The sequence below is a fragment of the Eublepharis macularius genome, chromosome 10 (genome assembly GCF_028583425.1).
Source record: "Eublepharis macularius isolate TG4126 chromosome 10, MPM_Emac_v1.0, whole genome shotgun sequence".
NCBI classification, from domain to species: domain Eukaryota; kingdom Metazoa; phylum Chordata; class Lepidosauria; order Squamata; family Eublepharidae; genus Eublepharis; species Eublepharis macularius.
In genome coordinates, this window is record NC_072799.1 from 9,839,386 (window position 1) to 9,850,154 (window position 10,769).

The 10,769-nt window shown below is 43.7% G+C and overlaps 1 pseudogene; it reads left to right on the forward strand.

Annotated features, from left to right (window-relative positions):
* Positions 1-1,206: 1,206 nt before the first annotated feature.
* Positions 1,207-1,464, forward strand: LOC129336417 (28S ribosomal protein S21, mitochondrial-like; annotated as a pseudogene).
* Positions 1,465-10,769: the final 9,305 nt, after the last annotated feature.

Below are 10,769 nucleotides of genomic sequence, written 5' to 3' on the forward strand. Positions count from 1 at the left end.
TTGACTCTTCCAGGGTATCGCTAATAAGTCTGTTGAAAAGGCCAGATGCCCAGAAAGACAATCCCATGAATAAATACATGAAGAACATAGTACAGCAGCTTTCTTTCACACAAAATCAAAACCTTGCCTTTTCCTGAGCCCAGTGGGAGCTCAGATAGGTGAGGCAGGTGCAAAATCGCATCGTTCTTTGCAAAACTACAAGATAGGAAGTGACAAATTAGTTTTTTAAAGAAGGTCAGAGCAGTACACGAGAAAAACTTTCCTCCCCCCGTCCCTGGTTTTGCACTCTGTTATTTCCCTCTGGGCTTTATTATGGGCTGGCTGTAGCATCCAGGCAAGACAGAGGTATCTTGTAATGCCAGACTATAAATCCATGTAGCACCCACATCCTGGATACAGTTTTGGTCACCCTTCTTAAGATATAGATTCGTTTTCCACCCAGACTTTCAATGCCGGGAATATGGAAAGAGTGTCCTGAGCTGAAACAGGAGGCCTGCACCATGCTATACAAAACAGAACAGTGGCGAGCGTCGGCTTAGACCCAACCAGTTTTTCCAGTGGTGAAAAAGGGAGGACAATCCCCAAAAAGTCTCTTGTTGGGAATCATGTGGGTTTTATCGGCAAAAACCATGCGGGATGAGGGAGGGGGCTGCAATAAGAAGGAAAATTGGCCAAAAAAGCTGGCCGGGTCCCACTTAGGGTTGCCACCTGGGAAGGTATGGGGGCAGGAGCATTTAGGGGTGGGGAGTGTGGAAACGGCATCAAGTGACACTCTAGGAATTCACCAAAACTCTATGGTAAAAACCAAGTTGAACCCTTCTCCAAACCTTCATGTAGCTATAAAACACCACCAAGGGACAAGAAGGTGCCCCTTGGGACTTCATATCACAACTACCAAGCAGTTGAATAGCAGCCTCCCAGTGACACTTTTTGGAACCAGCCGGGCAGATAGGAATGGAACTAATCAGAGCATGGCCTTGATACCAATCTCTGCCAGATGGATATCATGACCCATAGAAGAGCAAGATTCAAGTCCAGTAGCAGCTTAAAGACCAACAAGATATCGGCTTCTGCTTCCAGGGCATCTCGGTCTCAGCTTCGACTTTGGTGTTCCTTGCTCAGGAGAAAGAAGTCTCCAGTAATGGGACTCTGCATGGCCAGTTCCAGCAACTTTATCTCCTTGGTGTGGAAACAAGCACTACCAACATGGCAAGTCACATGAAATTCATGGCTTGAACAGTGATGATCCCTGATGGGAACATGGACACTGCCTACAGAGTGCCCAACAGAATCTTAACTATGGATGGTTGCTGAAGCCCGAGATGCCGGTACTATGAGAATCCATGCCATAAGAGGCAGCAGGAAACCTATGAAATATGGTGGAGGGTTTATAATACACAAATGGCCCAGAACATCAACTTCCTCGTGTGGAAGAATCACCCAGAACCTTGGTTCGGTTGCTAGGCTGGAAGGTGTCTTGTGCAAAACCAAAAAGCTGGTTTTTGGAACACAACTGACTGAATCAGCGTAAGAGATCAGGCCCTACCTGCTTTCTAGACTTCTTGTTTGGATTAGGACAGTTGCAGACACAAATAAAACATTACGCTTCTTCTGTCAAAAAAAGAAAAGAAAAAAGATCAACAAGATATCCACAGTATGAACTTTGAGAGTCAACCTCCCTTTGTCAGATACAAGTAGGAATGGAGATTCCCCAAACCTACCTGAAACTGTGCCCAATGGTATTGTAAGACACCAAGTGTCCACACTGTTGATTGTCTTTGAATGACAATGATGGATGACAAGGGTTATAAATCAAGATGGGTAGCCATGTTAGTCTGTCTGTAGCAGTAGAAAAGAGCAAGAGTCCAGTAGCACCTGTAAGACTAACAAAATCTGTGGTTGGGTATGAGCTTTCGTGAGTCACAGCTCACTTCTTCAGATACAAATCCAAAACCAAGTCGGAAACCAGATTGAAAAGAGTCTAAATCATTGATGTAAAGAAAGAAAGAAAGAAAGAAAGAAAGAAAGAAAGAAAGAAAGAAAGAAAGAAAGAAAGAAAGAAAGAAAGAAAGAAAGAAAGAAAGAAAGAAAGACTGCCATCATTTGCTCAAGCACTTTTCCCCAAAAGATGTTTTCCATAGATTTGTAGATGTTTCCCTCATTTGGGTCCAGGAAAGCCTTATTTAGGTAGAGCTCATTATTGTCTCTTTCGCGGCAGTTGGAATTTTACCCTGTCATAAGAAGCATCTTCCATTTTCTGAACTGCCTCTCCCTATATGAGCCCCAGAGGATGCTTTGATCCAGCAACAAACAGCAGTTAATGATCACTGGCCCCAGGGAGGCCCGGCTAGCATCAACTGGAGCCAGGGCCTTTTCGGTCCTGGCTCCAGCCTGGTGGAACGCTCTGTCTCAAGAGACCAGAGCCTGGACGGATCTGCTATCTTCCCACCGGGCCTGTAAGATGGAATTGGTCTGCCAGATACACGGTTGATGCTGGCTAGGGCCTCCCCACCGGCCAAATAGAGGACAATGTGCCCTCCCTACCAGATGTATCTTCCGCCCAGCCTTCTGTTAAACATCTGTGGAGAGGACTGGGTGGTGGATCTTCTCGAGAAGTGCTGCCACATTGTTTTAAATATTTATGTGATTTTATCTGATTTTTGTCTGATAAATAAATAACTGGACCAGGCAATTGCCTGCAGTTAAATGTAAAAAGCTAGAGGAGATCCGTCAAATTCCCTCAAACTTTTCAGCACCCTCTGGCTGCAGGAACTGTATTCATCCAATCAACCAGGATTTGACTGTGTTCTGAATATCACTCTGGGCCAAGCTACACATGACGAATGACACTTGAACAGCAAGTGTATTTCTCCCTGTTCACTTGCCCTCCACTTGATCCACTTGCTGTTCAAGTGTCATTCGTCATGTGTAGCTTGGCCCTCAGACGTCAAACCACAGAAACAGCTGTGGTGAAAACCAAAAGGATGCGAAGATCTTATCTGCAGCAATTCTTATAGATAACAAATTAGGATTTATTTTACTGGAGAGCTTTGAACATTCGCTTTGCATTTCTATCATTATGATTTTATATTAGCGATTTATTGCACTACCATTTTTAATAGGCTAGGCTGGTGTAAGAGTTCCTTGGTGTAAAGCGGCTTTTAGAAATAAACTGCTAATTAGACGACTATTTCAGTTTTCCCCTGTGGTCTTCACACACTGCTTTTCTCCAATACAGAAATTTATTTTCTTTTCATTGGCACAAATAACTGCATTCTGTAACCTTTGCATGGCAGCCAGAATATTTTTCAGATGCTACATTTCCACTTCATAATACAGCACATGGTACCATAACACATACTTCATTCATGAAAAGCCATCACAGGGCAGATTGTCATTCAAAAAGTGTCTTGCTCTCCTCCTGTCAGTTCGATGTGAATAGTCTATAACTCAAATGTCAGAATGGCTCGATCATTTAATATCTTCCTTTCATTTTCCTGTCACCCTTGTCTTTGGCTAATAAAGTTGCTCTCAGAGATTTGCTCTATCTTTTGATTGGGATGAACGGGATTGGAGGCCATATGCTTGCCAGAAGAGAGTTCTAAAGTAGCCCCTTCCACTGAAATACTGAGTATGACATTCAGCGAATGGAGGATTTCCGGGATGAGAGGTTTGGGGGCAGGGACATGGTGGGATTTGGCATCATGAGCATGGTCAAGTAACTTCTGAGAAAAACCCAAAAGCAATGCTGATAACTCTAGGAATTGCTGGAAACTCTACGGTAAAACCATAGAGTTTCCATGATTCCTGGAGCTACCACCATCACTTCTGGGTTGTCCACAGAAGTAATGCCATCACGCTTGCAACACCGATGAGTTTTAAAAAAAATTTCCCTGCCACCACTTGGAATATTGGTGGACAATGGGAGCTCAAAATTAGCATCCCTCACACCAGGGTCTTGGCAGGCCTAAACAAATATGAGCTATACAATATCCTCAGATACTTTCTGCCTAAATCAAATTTGTCATGAATTTCTGATCCTTCCACGTGAGAAATATCAACAGACTAGAATATCTTGATACATCTGGTGAATTTGGGGGTGGGGTTCTGAAAACCCCTGACATATGCCAAGATGCCATTCCAGGGAGAGAGGTAAGTATCCCAATCTGGTATAAGAAGATAGATTGAGAATCGTAGGTCAAGTGGCAAAATGAAATCAGAAGTAATAATAATAACATTCCACTGGAAAGTCAAACCTGATTATCCATATTAGAGTACCAGTGCTCTTAACCACTATACCAACTGGCTCTCCTCACAAGTTTACAAAGTATGTTGTGATTGGTTGTTGTGGATTTTCCGGGCTGTATCGCCGTGGTCTTGGCACTGTAGTTCCTGACGCTTCGCCAGCATCTGTGACTGGCATCTTCAGAGGTGTAGCACTGAAAGACAGAGATCTCTCAGTGTCAAACTGTGGAGAAGATGTTAGTAGGTAACCTGTCTTTCGGTGCTACACCTCTGAAGATGCCAGTCACAGCTGCTGGCGAAATGTCAGGAACTACAATGCCAAGACCACGGCGATACAGCCCGGAAAATCCACAACAACCATCGTTCTCCGGCCATGAAAGCCTTTGTCAATTTATGTTATTATTATTCTCGTAGCAATCACCCTGTGAGGTGGGTAGGGCTGAGAGAGGTCTGGAAGAGCTGTGACTGACCCAAGGTCACCCAGCTGGCTTCAAGTGGAGAAGTGGGGAATCAAACCTGGTTCTCCAGATTAGAGTCCCACCTCTCTTAACCACTACACCAAGCTGAGTAAATGATGCAGGCAGATGAGTCAAGCAGGCAGGAAAGAATATGATCCATCACTTGTGAGACCCCTGCAAGCTCTGTAGTGCCAAGGAACAGATGAGGATGGGAAAAGAATGTAAATGGTTTGAGACTCATTCTCTAGTATCTTGAGTGGAAGCATCTCCTGTAGCAAATGTTGGGGAAGGCTGATTTGTACTTGAGAGCTGTTTCTAGCCAGAGAAGATGTTACTGAGCTTGATGTATCCATAGTCTGACTCGCTGCGAGACAGTTTCATATTCAGCCTGCTGTAACGTTTAAAGTTTCTTGTAAAAGAAGGCTTGCCAGGCCAGCCAGTTTCTTAGTGACATGGTTGATGTTACTACATCTCTTCCAGGGGTAGCCCTAGGAATTGCTAGAAATTCTATAGTTACCATAGAGTTTCTGGAGATTCCAAGAGCTACCATTTATGGGTTGTACCCAGAAGCGATGTAGCAATGTTGCCAACAACACTGAAGTTGCCCCCTGCCCCTGTGTCCCCACCCCCCAGATCTCCTGCCTATTGACAAGCTCTGCCTGGCAATCCTTGTAAAAGATATTGAAAAGCTGGAAGGAAACCACAGATTTGTTCACTGATCACTGTTTGATAGTTTCCTTAATTTATTTCCGGGCGCAGTTCAAGTTGCTGGTTTCAGCCTTGAAAGCCATGTTTGAAGGGCTGCTTCTCTCCTACAGGCCCACTCTCCAACTAAGAGCCAAACTAAAAGTGACGTCCTACACAGGTTGGACACTAGTCGGCTTCCCTCAAGTTTTGATGGGAAATGTAGGCATCCCGGTCTTGCAGCTGTAATGGGGAGCCAAGCTGTAAAACCAGGGCGCCTACATTTCCCATCAAAACTTGAGGGAAGCCGACTAGTGTCCAACCTGTGTAAGACATCACTTGTAGTTTGGCTCTTAGTTCATCGCAGTGTCTTCTGCTGAAGGTATCCTCCCTTAGGGAAGTGCTTCTAGCATTTATTAGACTTGTGACCTTCTTGATGGCAACAACCACTCTGTGGAGTGGTCTGCCAGAGGAGGTGCATAAGATGCCCACATTGGCAACATTTTGAAAGTTATGTGTAAGCCTGTACTGGAAAAAGGGTTTGGGGCCTAGGACCTAGGCCTGAGTAATAGACTGCAGATACATAGACCAGACTAACAGATAACTGAGCTGTACCTAGGGTTGTTTAATTTGCATGTTTAGCAAAGGCCCATGGGGCATGTATGTAAAAAGGAGGTCACCATGACTAAGAGGAGTGGTGCTATACAGGACTAGGCTAGCTGGAAATACTAAAGAGAGAAGAGCTGCTGCTGTTTGGAAGGCAAAGCTTGTTTCCAAGCTTTGGAGCTAAGATCATCACAGAGCTGAAACTACTGGCTGGAAGAGCTGAACTCTTCTCCCTGGAAGAACTGCAGTAGCTGGGAAGAGCTGAAGAAGCAAGAGCAGGAATTGCTGGCAGCTGAACTCATTGACTGCTTGAGACCAGCACCCTCGCACAGAGCTGCCCCACTTCATCTTGCTAGGAGAATAAGGGGAACTGCTCCTAGGGCAACAAGCAAGCCCCAGGAGTCAGACAGCATCTTCACAAGAAGAGTCCTGCTGTGGCAAGGCCTGCTAGATATTTGGGACGCTGTTCCCAAATATCCCAAAAGCCTCTGGCCAAATCTACAGAACTGTCTGCACACTTTACCAGGGGGTTGTGAGTAGGACTGTACTCTGGGGTCACTGGTTACTGATCCAGTATTAATAACTTTGGGAATGTTTTCATAGTTGTGTTTAAATAAATTGCATTTATATTTGAATTGGTAAACATATTGAACCTGGTCCTTAGGACTCTGGGGGTTACGTATGTATGGTTATTTATTAAAGTGAGACTTTTTCAAGAACGTTTTGCTCCGTGGAAGCCGATAGAGCTAGAGCAGGATCCGGGGATGTGGGGGTGGAATCAGTGGCAAAGTCACCCGACTTCCCTCAGCAACCATTTTAAGTGTGTCTTTTCCGCTCTGTTTGAAGTGGTGCCTTCTGAGGTAGAGGGAAAAAATCCTGTAAGTCCTTGACTGCTTTTAATTTTTTTTCCTGTCCGTGTCTTGTTTCCCCATATCCAGATGGTTTTGGATCGATTTTGAATGTTACGATAATTTTATTTGTGGTTTTGGGGTCGGGGAGAAACAGAGCTTACTTTTAAGGGTCCACCAACGTTAAGCCGATGCCACACACTCACACACCCATTAAAGTGAGACTTTTTAGGATTACCCTTTAATCAACAGAGGTATATCTATACCCAAATGCTCTGTGGGTGATAACTTTAGTGATATTGCGCTTGGACTCGTGTTTTTGTGGGCCAGTTTTGCCTTGGTTTGGTTCAGGTTTGATTATATTGTTGATTTATTGTGTTTTATTTATGTATAGTTATTTGAGATAGTTTTCTGAGCCTCTTGTGTGCATAGTGAGAGGAATATATATCTTTTAGAAATGTAAGAAAGTAAATAAAGGTACGTCCGCCTGGGCATTTTGCTCCACCTTTGCTTCCACCCTGGGAGACTTTTTTAAACACCTACATAATGTCTCTAATCATCCATTTTCTAGGCTTGACCTTGCTTTGTTTCAGTCTTTCTCAAAACTGCTGTTCTATAAACCTTTGTGAAAGAATGTGGGTCAAGCATGTTTGCATATCTATTTGACAGGAAAGTGTGCATTTTTAAGGTCTGATCGATATCCTTCCATCAGCTTGCGGGAGGGTGGGCTAAAAGTGGAATGAATGAATGAATGAATGAATGAATGAATGAATGAAGCTCTTCAAAGCTGCTATTTCCCCATCATGCCACTAGAGTGCACTTTGAGGGTTAGGGTTTGGATTTGGCAATTGCTCTTTCACTATTCTGCAATAACCTTATAAAGATCTAATCTACTGGTTTCTCTGAATCCCCAGTTTTCATTTTTTAAAATTAAGTCTCTAACCCTTACCATTGTGGAGATATAAGGGGAAAGGTGCAGGCAATTTGCCTGATTGCCTAGCAAGAAATGAGAAGAGGAAACTGCCATATTGCTCAACCAACCATGTGGACACACCATGGCTGCTGAGAGTTCCTCTACACTCATAGTAGCAACAAAAGCAGCATGGATAACTATTACCATGCGGGTTCAGTCTGAACATCGCTATGAAAATAATAAATCAGATGAAATATCACAGAGCCTTTTAATTCTATAAGAATGTACAGAAGAATTTTATCCCCTCGTATCTTGGTGCTCCTTTTGAGGTCAGGCTGAAAGGCAGGGGGCTTCCCCCCCACCTCTGTTTCCTAGTTTTCACATTTCCACAACCATTTGTACTTGACATATTTGCTGTAATTTATAGTATTTTTCCTCTCAAAGTGTATAGCTAGGAGTTTATAACCCGTGATAGGCAGGCATATTTATTTCTTAAAATTAAAATGTTTTGGAGCCATTAGTAACAAAAAATAGCACTCAATTTATCATCGGGTCAACAGTGAGAGAACAAACATTCAGCAATCAATCCTGTGTGTTTCCAGAACACGATAGGCCACTCATTAGTCATCCATATTCAAATGAAATTGTGAAATCTTTCTTTATGTTTCTTCTTAATCTGAACCTGATGACTCAGAGGGTGCTTCATAAAGTGTTGGAGCCCCCTCCCGCCAAATCTCACAGGTTTTCATTGAGCTTTGGCAAGATGTTAACAATCTGAAACAACAAAAGGAGAGTTCTACCCCCATCAAGTAACACAACATCACTGTTTCAAATATTGAATGCCTATCTATGTGTTCCTGAAACCTCAAGGTGCATATCTACATGAGGCTATTATGAATGTCTGTGAATCCTGCATAGAGATGGGCACAAAGAGCAATGCGAACAAAAAAAAAGCCACCAACACCCCAATCTGCTGTTCATGAACAAACTGTTTGTGAGGTCCCATTCTACACAAACAGGTGGTCGTTGCAAGCCTCATTCATTGCTGTTTGTCAAGCCAGACAGTCTGGCACCTGCAATCAATTCCCTTGGCAACCAGAGGTAGGGACTGCCTGAACTCTGTCTGAACTCCTGCTGTTGTCCTGGAAACCCCAATCTAAGCCCAATTTAGCTTGATAGGCAGGTCTTCCTTTCAAGTGTGGAGCTCCAAATTTGTTACAAGGGAGCAAAGATCAGGGGGGAGGGGGGCTCCCAGCTCTGGCTTAGTTTGCAGACAGTGGAGAGGGAGAGACAGTTGCTGTTGGCATTTTGATAGAGAGAGTGCATTGGAGCTTGAATTTTCTTTGTCTGTGGTGGGATAGGGATCTACCCCTTCAAGTTCCAGGGCTGCTGCCAGGCTCCGGGGCCAAGCAATTATTTATTACTGGTACCTCTCCTGCTGCCTGCTCAGGTCAGGTTTCTGGGAGTGGTGCAGTAGGGATCTACCCCTTCAGGTTCCAGGGCTGCTGCCAGGCTCTATAAAAATATAAACATATTTTACATTTATTAACTAAACTAAACTAAACTAACTGGGGATGTCATGGATGGAACCTGAAACCTCCTGCACGCAACTGAATGCTCTACCGCTGAGACATAGCCGCAACATTCAACCAAATTGTTTTAATATTATTTGCTACAATTGTTGCAATCTTTTTTAAAAAATTAACTAAATACATGGATAGCATGGGGGGGGTGCTGAGCAGAGGACTGAATTAAGCCAGGCGCCTCTCAACGGGCCTTGGTACAGATGCCAATAGAGATTAATTTTGGACTTTGGATGGCCTGGACTTTTATCTGCCATTATCATCTCACTAACAGTCCAAATATTTTCTGAATTTATCAGCAAATCCAGCAGAGATGTTTTTATCCAGAATGTTCTCTTTAGTTTGGAATTAAAAATGATCATATTCCCCCAGCTCTGGGCTCATTATGATTCAATGTCTTTCCCCTCCTGGGGATTCATCCCAAAGTTTTTTAAAAATCAGTTAACTCCGAAGAGCAGAACTCTGGGAGTAGAGACATAATGGTACTCCCTTTGTTTTAAAATCCTCCCTCTCCAGTTTCCAGAGTCTCTAAAAAGTCAGATATTACCAGTAAAGTAAAGAAGAACTGTTCAGAATGCTCATTACAACTACCCAGAGCAAGATTCGGGTCCAACAGCATCTTAAAAACCAACTAGATTACCAGGGTATGAGCTTTTGAGAGTCTGAGCTCCCTTTGTCAGATACCAGGGCCATTTCCACACTACTAACCTTCATCCAGAACGGGGCACAACATTGCAAAAAACCCACGGAAGATAGCGTCTTCTTGCACGACGTTGTGCAAAACTTGTGTGAGAAGACGCTATCTTCCGCATTTTTTTCACGAAATTGCACCCCATTCCAGATGAAGGTGAGTAATATGGAAACGGCCCAGGGGTGGGGAAAGGACGTAGACCTTATAATCCAGGCAGAGGGTGGGAGGGGCATTGTGGAGCTCTGACTCTCAAAAGTTCATGCTCTGGAAATCTAGTTGGTCTTTAAGGTACTACTGAACCCAAATTTTGCTCTTCTGCTACAGACCAATACAGTTCCGTCTCTGAAAGTACAAGTGCCAAGAATCAGGATTTGAAATTATCAATAACCTGAGCAAGGATGGAACCTAACTGCATTGCAAAATCGCTCCTAATTGGATTTGGTGATCATCCCAACCGGAAATATCCAGGCTGAGCTCCCTCTTCCCCTTTAAAGAGCTAATCTTTTAAAAAGAAAGACTGATACTGGATTTGGACCCCAGTGAATCTGCCGATCATCCCCAAGAGCTGCAAGATTTTCAGCAGCAGATATTCACCTGCCAGATGCATTATTCATCGGGCATCATCCGGCTACCAATCACGCTGGAGCTATCTCTTCCAATGTGCTCTTTTTCTTTTTAATATGTATCTGTTAAGTTTCAGGCTTTGGGCTTTTATTCCAGCTCCGTCTCCCATTCCAATCT